The 12,051-nt window shown below is 36.8% G+C and overlaps 1 protein-coding gene across 1 annotated transcript in view; it reads right to left on the reverse strand.

Moving 5' to 3' along the window:
• CTNNA3 (catenin alpha 3) overlaps positions 1-12,051 on the reverse strand; it is a 1,789,288-nt gene that overhangs the window by 65,385 nt on the left and 1,711,852 nt on the right. The window lies entirely within an intron of this gene.

Genomic DNA, 12,051 nt, shown 5'->3' on the forward strand with positions numbered 1-12,051 from the left:
TCTTGTGACTATAACTAGAATTACTTCATAATCTGCAACAAACACAAATTCAGTATGACCCATGGACTGAAATGACTACTTTTGCAAATGACATCCACACTGCCTTGAGCCTTTTCTTCACATCTGCTTTCAGTTCTGCCTTTATCGACACCTTTGGATAAAGGCAATTTAATAGTAGCACTTTGCTGTCCTAGGATCTTTAGGTCCTTGATTGTTGCTTCTCTCCCCTTTTCTTCTGTGATTTTTCACCCTGTCTTCCAACTGAACTCATGAGCATCAGGATGTTTGTATCCAGCTCTGCTCTTTTCCTTTAGCTGCACTTTCCCTAATGGGGAATTACACACCATCCTATAGCTGCCAAATACATCTTGCTCACTTTCATGGCCTCTCTTTCCACTTCTTTGAAGTTCTGTGGTTCAGGTTGTCCAGCACACAATAGAATTAATTAATCGCCTTTCTTCTTTTCTAAGGATTGAAAACAATTAAACCAATTCTTTTTTTCTAAAACAGAAAAAGTTTTTTTCCATTGAGTTTTAAATTCTTCAAATATTTTCCTTTTTAAAATATGGAACTAAAATAACATGCAAATAAGAATATGGCGATTGTTAGGAGTAAATTTAATGGTAGAGACTCTCACATCACATTTATATTTTTCTTCCTTTACCACCTCCATTTCTTTCCTTCTCAATCTTTGTGTGTGTGTGTGCACGTGCCACATCCAGATATTTTGTCCTCTCCATCTCTTAATTGCACAAAGATCTCATTTCACAAAACAGATCACTGTTGTTCTGTGGGAGACACCACAGCAGCTTCAGTAAAGCCATATGAAATCAATCCTAAAATGTGGACAATATACCATTTTGATATACATCTCATTTTCATCTGGACCTAAAATTAATAGGAAACTCCTAAAGCATCTGATCTCATTCTCTCTAATGCATATCATTGAAACAAAATTCTAGAAGGATCCTTTTAAACAAATCAAAACACAACAACTTGCTATGTCATGTTATAATTTGCCAACTGGTACTTAAAGGAAAATTTGGGATAGGAACTGTGAAAGGAAAAGTGACAGCAAAGATCAAGGATTCCAGACAAAATGGTACAATAGGAATCTGATATCTGATATTCTGATATCATTATTTAGAAACTTTGGAATCTATTGAAGACTTGAAACTTCCAGAGAAAGGCTTGGGAAGTACATTTTGGTTAATATCTGTCAATTTCAGCTTCTAGCTCAATAGCAGCTATCCATCTCCCACCCTTCAGCCTCTTGGCAGGCAGCTGTGCATTTGTTCCTGGAGCACCTTGTAAAAGCCAGGGTAGGGAAAAAGAACCCTGTCCTCCCGATATCAGGAATCTGTGCTCTGATCCCTGATTGCTGCTTCTCATCATGGAAGTGCTGACAAAGAAGCAGCAGTCACTGTTATTGCACCCACCCTCCTCAATTTTGTGAGCACCTGCTAGTCTGGCTAAAGTGACTTCCAGGTCTGGAATCTTTATTTGCCCCCTTCATCCTTCTCTCTTTTTTTTTTTTTTTTCCTTTTAGAAGCCAGACATTGAAAATTCAGACATTCAAAAGCAACCACATAGAGAGGAAAAATTAGAAAGTCACAGAATATACCCAGTGGAAGACACAGGCTCAAAAAAGACCTGAGAAGACGTTGAGCTTTCTTTTCAGGCTGATCCTTGGCACAGAGATAGCCTATGATAGTTATAAAGCAAAAACAACCCCCCCCACACACACAAAACAAAACAAAACAAAAAGCAAGCAAATAAACAAACCAGCAAATTTGGGGGAAGGAGGAAAATCTGACTTCCAGAGTTACCAGTTTATTAGATTCAAATGACCAGTTTCCAGCAAAAAAAAGTGTACACCATACAAGAAACAAAAAGTATGATCCATTAAATTATCCCTGGGAAAGGCATAATGGCAGATCTATTAGACAAAGATTTTAAAAACACTATTTTAAAGATGCTCAAAGAACTTAAAGAAGATATGAAGAGAGTCAAGAAAATGAGGTCTGAACAAATTGGAAATATCAATAAAGAGATAGAAAACCTAAAAAGAAATCAGAAAGAAATTCCTGAATTGAAAAGTATAAAAACTAAAATGAACAATTCACTAGAAAGATTAAAAAGCCAATTTGAGCAGGCAGAAGAAAGAATCAGTGGACTTGAAGATAAGACAGAAAAAGGAACAAGTCTGAAGAATAGGCAGAAAAATGACTGAAGAAAAATGAACAGAGCCAGAAGGACTTGGGGGATATCATCAAACCTACCAACACATCCATTGTGAGAGTCCCAAAAAAAGAGACAAGGGGGCAGAAAGAACATTTGAAGAAATAATGGCTGAAAATTTCCTAAATTTGATGAAAACCTTGAATATAAACATTCAAAAAACTTAATGAAGCCTATATAGGATGAACTCAAAAAGACTCAAACCAAGACACATTATAATCAAACTGTTGAAAGACAAAGACAAAAAGAATTTTAAAGTCAACAAGGGGGAAGTGACTTGTCACTTAACAAGGGATCCTCAGTAAGTAATCAACAGCTTTCTCATCAGAAATTTTGAAGGCCAGAGGGTAGTGAGATGATATAGTCAAGGTGCTAAAAGCAAAACTGTCCATCCAGAACACTATACCCAGTGAAACTGTCCTTCAAAAGTGAATGAAAAATTAAGATTTCCAGATAAACAAAAGCTGAGAGATTTCATTTCCACTAGATCTGTCTTGAAATAAATGTTAAATGCAGTCCTATAGGTTGAAATGAGAAGACACTAGACAGTAACTCAAAATTGTAGGAAGAAATAAAGATCTCTTGGGTGCCTGGGTGGCTCAGATGGTTAAGCATCTGCCTTCGGCTCAGGTCATGATCCCAGGGTCCTGGGATCGAGTCCCACATCGGGCTCCCGGCTCAGTGGGGAGCCTGCTTCTCCCTCTGACCCTCTCCCCTCTCATGCTGTTTCTCTCTCGCTCGCTCTCTAAAAAATAAATAAATAAAATGTTTTTTTAAAAAAAGAAAGAAAGATCTCAGTAAAGGTAAATACATGGTAATTATAAAAGCTAAAAGTATTATTGTAACAGTGGTGTGTAACTCCACATTTAGTTTCTACATGATTTAAGAGGCTAATACATTTTTAAAAAATAATTATTAATCTAAAAAACAATGATTAATGTAATTTTGTTTTTAACTCCACATTTTGTATTCTACATAATTTTAGATACTAATGCATTAAAAATTTGATTCATTTATATTTTTTGGACACACAATGTATGAAGATGTAATTTTGTGACCCTGACAACTGAAAGGGGTGGAGGATAGAGTTGTTAAAGGAACAAAATTTTTGTACGTAATTTAAGTTAGAATGTTACAACTTTAGGATGTTAAATGTACTCCCCATGGTAATCACAAAGAAAATAGCTGAAAAATATATACAAGAGGAAATGAGAAAGAAATGTACACATTCACTATAAAGAATACAATCATAAATTATGAATTGAAGGGAACCATGGAGTTCATTTAATCCCAAACCTTAGTTTATAAATAGATGAAAAATAGACTCCAAAAAATTGATGTCTATATAACATGGGTCTTCTAATTTGGAGTCCAGTAGTTTTTCTACTACCTCATGTTAGTTTCACATGTTGAAGATAAAGAGTCTTTTCTGGTTGGGCTTTCTTAAGAATCTGGGCTCATGGGGCACCTGTGTGGCTCAGTTGGTTAAGCATCTGCTTTCAGCTCAGGTCATGATCTCAGGGGCCTGGGATCCAGCCCCATATCTGGCTCCCTGCTCAACAGGGAGTCTGCTTCTTCCTCTGCCTCTCCCCCTCCCCCTGCTCATGCTTTCTCTCTCTCTCATAAATAAATAAATAAATAAATAAATAAATAAATAAATAAATAAAATCTTTAAAAAAATAATCTGGGTTCATTGAGTCACCATTATCATTAGTTACTACTGTGTTCTGATCAGTGTTTTCCTGTATCTTTCAATGAAAACCATTCCTTATCGCTTGATATCTGTAGCAACCATCTTGGCTCAGTGTACCAATATCACCTGTCATTTTGACACTAAGCTCACTAGAAGGCCATTGGGCTTACTTTCAGTAGCAGTAAAGTGAAGAACATGAAAGTTAGATTCTGGTTCTGGCTTTGCCATTAGATATCTTCATGAACTAGGGCAAGTCATTGAAAGTCCCTGACCTAATGGGGTGCCTGGGTGACTCAGTTGGTTAAGCATCTGGCTCTTAATTTTGGCTCAGGTATGATCTCAAGGTCCTGGAGATAGAGCCCTGTGACAAGCTCTGTGCTCAGCGGGAAGTCAGCTTGAGGATTTCTCTCCCTTTCCCTTTGCCTCTTCTATCTTGCATGCACTCTAAAAAAAAAAAAAAAGAAAGAAAAGAAAAAGAAAGTCCCTGCCCTATTTGTTTATAAAGTTACTTTGAGTTAGATAGTTACAACACGAATAGATTATTTTCAAGTTTCCTTCACTATCACACCTTGGAAATAATCTAATCATGTTATAATTTTCTCAAGAAAATCTAATCCATTGTGACATCAGATTACCTAGACACCAAGAGAATTTCTTAGTCTACTTCACTACAATGCAAAATAAAATAAAATATCCCCATACTTTTGCTTGTTTTTAAAATATATTCTTTAAACTACTAAGGTTTATTGTTCCACTTGCCTCCTACCTAGCATTAATATAACAAACAAAAAACACTCCAGAGAATTAAATTTATTGGCAGTGTCTTCTTTCTTTTTACTTTTTCTCCTTGTCCTTCTTTCTTCTCCTCTTCTTCATTTCTTGCATCTCTCCCCATTCCATCATAAATATCTCCCAGTCATTTTTTATGTTTTTTTAAAGATTTTATTTATTTATTTGAGAGAGAGAGAGAAAGCACACGAAAGAGGGGAGGGGCAGAGGGAGAAGCAGACTCCCTGCTGAGCAGGGAGTCCGATGCAAGACTCAATCCCAGGACTCCAGGATCATGACCTGAGCGAAGGCAGTAGCTTAACCAGCTGAGCTACCCAGGCACCCCTCCCAGTCCTTTTTTAAATCTCTAAATACTTCAGTTAATTTTCCAAATCTTCTTTTACTTTTCCCAATTTTCTTGATGACTACCAATGATTGCTGTAGGTTGAGAAAGCTCATTAACTAATTCCCTTAATGTCTTAACGTGGCAAGCACATTAACCTACTAAGTCATTCTGTATATACTCAATTGCCTGAGTTCTGTAGGCCCTGGTGGCTCTTTTGGTCAATAGCTGTATTGTTGCTTTTCTTTATCATTCCTAATTGAATGCACACTACCCCTTGATTTCTGCTACAGCTGAATTGCAGTCGCTTGGCAAATTTTCAATCTTGCTGATCTTTCCCCCCTGACGGATTAGTTTTATTTATTTATCCAATTTTTAAAATTGTGGCTTTGGCACACCTGTCTCAGGGTAAGAGAGCACAATTAAACACATTAAAGGAAACACACAAAATGTGGCCATTACATAATTAATCAGTTTTAAGTAGTATAAAAAAATTATTGGCCTAAAAGCATAACATTTGGGGAAAGGGTAGTTTTAAGAGTTTAAAATCATTTTAATTTTTTATTTTTTCTCCTGAATTTTATTTTCAATATATACAATCTAGAATATAAAAATATGTATTTCTCTATGGTGAGACTCCTTTAACAAAATATAACAGCTTCTCCACTTGCACCATGCATAAGGACACTAGAGGAATAATTCATGGAAAATTTATGGGACTGCCTTTAGGTAACCCAGGTACATTTTAATCTTCTTAGAATTATATATTTACTGTATTGCTAAATTAGTACATTAATAAGTCAGGGTGGCTATGGAAACTAATCTGCAACAGCATATTTAATTATATAGTTTTGTCATGATTTGCTATCATTTTTTAAATTAAATTTTTATATAGTCCCCTTTCTTTAAGAGAGGATAGCTGTTGAAGGCCATGTTCGTTTTGTTTTCTTGTGACTGAAAGATAAGCTGAAGCTGAGTCAGGTTCCATGATCCACGCAATGTTCTGGAGCTCAGCTCTGACAGAACAATGTCTAGCATACAGTATCTCTGATTACTATCTCAAATCACTGCTGTTAATTTATTTTCCTTTCCAAGCAATATTGAAAAGTGTTTAAAGATATGGACATCTTTACTTTTATCTTTTGTTAAAGTAAAACTGTGGATAGAGCACGCAAATCAATTTTAACAGAAAACTACTCCTCCCATTTTACCAAAATATGGGATCCATCAACAAGAATTTCTTCCCATTTCTCTGTAGCTGAATGTGTTTATATCTGCATTAATCCTTATCTCTCAGGAGAAAAGTTCTTTCTTTCCGAATCTAGTCTTTCTACCTGTTTTCCTAATTCCATTCCCTCTCCCTTGCTTAAGATTTTATTCTATCCATCATGGTATTAATTTTTTATAAATCTGTTCTTTCTGGCTTCTTCTTACTCTTTAAACATTTACTCAATTACTTCCATTTTTAAAAGCACATAAATAAAAATGTAAGTCAGAAGAAGAAGAAGAGGAAGAAGAAGAAGGGGAGGGGAAGGAAGGGAGGAAGAAGAGGAGAAGGGGAGAGAAGAGGGCGAGTAGGAAGAAGGAGATTCCAGCAATTCCATCTGCCCCTTAAGTCTCTCTCTCTCTCTCTCTCTCCCCGCCTCCCACCCACCCTCCCTTCCTCCCTCCCATCTTTCTCTCTCTCTCCCCCCTTCCTTTCAACTACAAACTGCTGGAAAATGTATTCTTTGCTGTTTTTTTTTTTTTTTTTTTTTTTCTGTCACTGCAAATTCAGTATTTGGCCACTATGACCTAATTTTTGCCTTTACCATGTTACTGATACTGTTTTGGAGAAGATATAAAGACACTTTATCAGTGCAAAATCCAATATACATATTAAGGCTCAGTCAAACTGAATTTTCTGCATTATTTATAATCTTTGGACACTCTACCTTCAATCATTCAACAATATTCAAGGATCTTATAGTCTAGAGGATAATATATATCAAAAAGCAGATAATTTAATAAGTGTGAGTACTGCTGTGATTTTTGTAAATGTAGAAGGATATCATAGAAACTGATAGTTGCCACCCAATATCCATTTTCTCTTCACAAAGAAACAAAACTGATTTAATTGCAGGAAATCGATGTGCCCAGATTAAAACACATACAAACAGACAAATTTTATATTTACAGCATCTCTTGCATTTATATATAGCCAGATGATTAAATTCTGGCCAATAATATGTAAGTGAAAGCATTTGAAGGGGACTTAAAAAATGTAAGGAATGTTTGCTTCTGCTCCTCTTCATTCTTACTGTCTGGAACATAAAAGCCTCAGCTAGAGCTAGAACAGCCATATTTTGACCTTGATAAAAATGAAAGCCAGAAGCCAAGAATAATAAAGCAGGAAGACTAAAGTGCCTGATTCCCTGATAACTTTGCAAAGCTTCCATAACAGTCCTGGATTGCCCATTCTCAGACTGTTTTTATGGAGAGAGTAAATTCCCACAGCCAAGTCTCTGTATTTGACAGAGGCACATTAGAATCACTGGGTATAAGAAAAGAAAGAAAAAAAGAAAGAAAGAAAGAAAGAAAAAGAAAGAAAGAAAGAAAGAAAGAAAGAAAGAAAGAAAGAAAGAAAGAAGAAAGAACGAAAGAAAAAGAAAGGAAGAAAGAAAGAAGAAAGAGAAAGAAAGAAAGAAGAAAGAAAGAAAGAAAGAAAGAAAAGAAGAAAGAAAGAAAAAAGAAAGAAAGAAAGAAAGAAAGAAAGAAAGAAAGAAAGAAAGAAAGAAAGAAAGAAAAGAAAAGAAAGAAAGGAAGGAAGGAAGGACGGAAGGAAGAAAAAAGGAAGGAAGGAAGGGAGAGAAAGAAAGAGAGAGAGAAAGAAAGAGAGAGAGAAAGAAAGAAAGAAGTGAGGGAGGGAGGAAAGAGGGAGGGAGGGAGGGAGAGAGGAGGGAAGGAAGGAAGGAAGGAAGGAAGGAAGGAAGGAAGGAAGGAAGGAAGGAAGGAAGGAAGGAAGGAAGGAGAGAAAGATACATATTTGGATCTCTGTCTCAGCTATTTTTTTTTTCTTATTCAACATACTTTTACTGGATTGGTTCCATCTATTTCTCTTTCATACCTCTCTCCTGAGTTCCAAAATCCTATACTCAGCTTCTCCTAGAACTTTTTCTTTGAATGCTGCTTAGCCACTGAATTCAAGTAAAACCCAAATGAGTTGCTTTACTCTTCCTACTCTGAATCCTATCTTTTGGTTAATGATGGCAGTTTTGACTAAGTAAGCTACCAAATCTCAAAAACTTGGAGGTAAGTCTTAATTCTTCCTTCTTCTTCACTCTTATCCTTCAAAAGATTGACTCTAATCAACTTCTACTTCAGAGTTTTGCTTGCAGCGATCCACTCCTCTCCATTCTCACCAAAATTGTCTTAATCCAGGAGGATTCTTTTTTTCCAAAAATTAGTTTTAGTAGTGCAATGACACAGCATAAAGCACTACACCATTTGACAGGACATCCTTTTATAGGTGAGCACCAGCATACAGTTAGAGAGCTTCCCCAATAATCCTTGTTACCAACAGCTGCTTAATCTCATTCTAAAGTAAAGTGTTCTTTCTACAGCATGCTGAACATTCACTTCAGCTTATTGTAGAAGGCTTTTCTAAATGGACCTCCTTCTTCTGGCGGGAAGGACATTTCATCTGAAAACCTATAAATGGGTCTGTGCTTGTCTGACAGTAACCAATACACTGGTCTCACATCTGTCCAGCAGCCATGGCACCAGATTTCCCGACCAGCCATGCACAGACCAACCCCACATCTGTCCAAAAGAGCATTCCTGGAAAGGCCCTGCACTCAAAACAAACCCCCACACTACTCAGGGAGGGGAACTGTTCCAGGATGAGAGGCTAAAAGAAATTGAACCTAAACTCTTCATCAGGAGTGCCCCGGTGTCCTGGCTCTGCCTGCAGACCCTTCGGCTCTTCTTTCTGGTGGCCTGGCACACAAGCTGTCCCTGCGCTATGCAGGCTGCAGCCCTGAGAACCCATAGGTTTTGTGCCTGCTCTGGCTTCTGTCTGATCCCTGCAGTCCCCAAACAAGGAGCGCATCAGCTGCCTCCTCCTGGCCAAGGTTGGGATTGCCCCAGTAGCCTACACTTTCTCTTTCGGACTGGGTCTCCGCATCTTGAGGCCCAACTCCAGCTGCTCCGCGAACCACACCAGTTCCCAAGCCAGCTGGTCCACCTGAGCCTCCGCGTTTAGAGGCGCATCTTCCAATGCCCGCCTTTCGGAGGCCTTCCAGCCTCCATTGGCCACAGAAGCCCTGTTCAGGGTTTTCTTCTTTTGCTTCTTAGGGGCTGCGTCACTTTTATTCTCTTGGACTATTTTAAAAAGTCATACCTAAATACCCCTCTATCCTCCAGTCCCTTATCTTTCCATCTATCACCGCCCTGTCAAAAAGAGTTAATTTCCAAATACGTAGATCTGCTTATGTCCATCTCGAACTTAAAAATTTTCAATTACTCTCAGTTGCCTGCAGGGTAAAGTTAAAATGTTATAAATGACCCTTTCTAAACAGCCCCTATTTCATTGGTCGCTTCTCTTCTCTTCCCCCTCCCCCAATCTGCACACCAACAGTACCAAGAACAATTACTTCCAAATCACATCTGACTGCTTGCTATTTCTATGGAATGCCTTCTCTTTCCCTATTTCTATCGTTTTATTTCAGTTGTTCCATCCACCTTAAATCCTTTTCCTCTCCTTCTCCATCAGTATACATTTGTTTCTTACTTATTTATCAAGGCCTAAATTAGAGTCAAGTCAGTCATGGAGCTTTCTCTTGCCCACCTGCCACATCAGTGCAGTTAATTATCCCCTCACCTCTTACTATGCTTTTGTGCATACCACTATGACACAGTTTATTACATTGTTTGAGTCAATTCTGTATATTTGGTTATATTTTATGTATTAATTTTACACGTCCTTGATCATCTTAAAGGCAGCATCCTGTATTCATCTTTGCATCCCCCAGATGTTCTGTAACACCTGACACAGAGATGCTCAAATCATAGTTGGGGTTTGGGACTAGTTATCTACATTTTGGCTTCCTTCTAAATAAAACTTGTAACTGCAGAATAAGTGCTTGCAGACAGATGTAAGAATGACTAGAAAATAATTTTAATTAAATGCTCTGTTATGAGAATGATCTTCAAATTCCTTTATGCTATGAATTCATCTTCTTTTCCTAAACCCTAACACCCCAGACCCAGAAAGCACTCTCCCTACTTCTTTTTAATCAAATATATTTTCTACAAGTAATGTTTCATGAACCTGATTTTGAAATGCAAACTTTACTTAATGAGCTTTGGATAATCTATAGTTTTGAATAACAAATTTCTGTAATTTTTAATGAGTTTCTCTGCTTTAGAATCATGCTTGTTACTTTTCAAAAGACCTCAGAGAAAAGGGATGACTTAGATTAGAGCTTCTTCTCAATTTAAAAAGGAAAGATAACAAGACAAGAACTCAGGGTCACTGAGAGATTAAAGCAAGTGTTCTTTGGCACATGTAAATGGAATGTATTTAAAAAGCTTTTCAGGATCTACCTGCAAGCAGATGGCTGTAAGGTATATAAAAGGGGGCATGAAATGTTCCCTGTATTCAGATTTATCTCTTCTAAAGGGAAATTGTCGGGAAAATGATGACAAAATAGTTTTGGATTTGCAATGCTATTCCTTACTTTATATGATGACTCAGCTTTTAAATTGTAAATCATGGCTTATAAACTTGTGCTTAATTTATCTGAAAATATGGGTAAATTCATGAATTTGAATCATCATACCAAACAGGAAATACAAATTTGTACATCTGGAGGAAATTATATTTTGGAAGAACAATTAACAGTAACATATTTTAACAGTATATTTTTTGTGAAAGTTTAGCTTCAACAACCCGCAAAAGTAGTAAATAATGAGAAAATAAAATTCATATGGATTTAGGCTTTGTGAATGATAGTGAATGTGTGACTGTGTGAAATAGACAAATGTAAACAGAAGATAGACATAGGTCTACAAATAAATAATATTTTGCACTTTTAAAGCAGTATAATGTTAAATGAGAAAATGAAGACTGGATGTCTAATAATCCAAAGTAAAGATACATTATTTCAAAGCATATATATACATATACATGCTGTGTACATATATGCATTTATATGAATGTATGTATTCAGACACCCACACAGGTTTCTGTGTATACAGCTTGTACTACTTAAAATGCATTTTTTTGAAAAGTGCCAGGGCACCAATATTGCACAGGTTGTGTTGGTTTGTTTCATGTTTTTGCAAAATTTTAATGTCAAGGAAACAAAATATTTTTTTTTTAAAGATTTTATTTATTTATTCATAAGAGACAGAGATAGAGAAGCAGAGGGAGAAGCAGGCTCTCCGCTGAGCAGGGAGCCCGATGCGGGACTCGATCCCAGGACCCCGGGATCATGACCTGAGCCGAAGGCAGACGCTTAACCATCTGAGCCACCCAGGTGCCCCAAGGAAACAAAATATTTTTTATCTCTAATACTTATTAGACATAATTTCCACATCATTTACTTTTGATCAGTGCTCTTCAGTTTCATCATAGATTCAAGGTTGTCCACATGAATAGCAAAGACAAGTCTTTGAAGGTAAATCCCAGCTCTGAAGTTTACTAGTATGAACTTGAGGAAGTTTTCAACTTTTCGGAATGTCATTTTTTCCCCAATATTAGTAAAAATGAAATAAGCAAACAATCTCTCTGGCATGCTATTGTGAGGATCAAACAAAATAAAATATAGGCAAAAGCTAGATTGTCAATAGAATTAGTTCCCTGCCTTCTACTCTTGGTGGTAACCTTCTGCTTTTGTTTTTGCAATCACATTCTTTTAAAGCATGTTAGTTCACTGAGGGAAAGTCCAATGTCAGGCTGTAGAAGTCCTAGAAATTACAAACTTACAAGTATGTTGTTATCATTTGTCTTCATGAATATAAG

Source organism: Mirounga angustirostris, unplaced genomic scaffold (genome assembly GCF_029215605.1).
Source record: "Mirounga angustirostris isolate CCGP_5_RB_7025 unplaced genomic scaffold, mMirAng1.0.hap1 SCAF_6, whole genome shotgun sequence".
NCBI lineage: Eukaryota > Metazoa > Chordata > Mammalia > Carnivora > Phocidae > Mirounga > Mirounga angustirostris.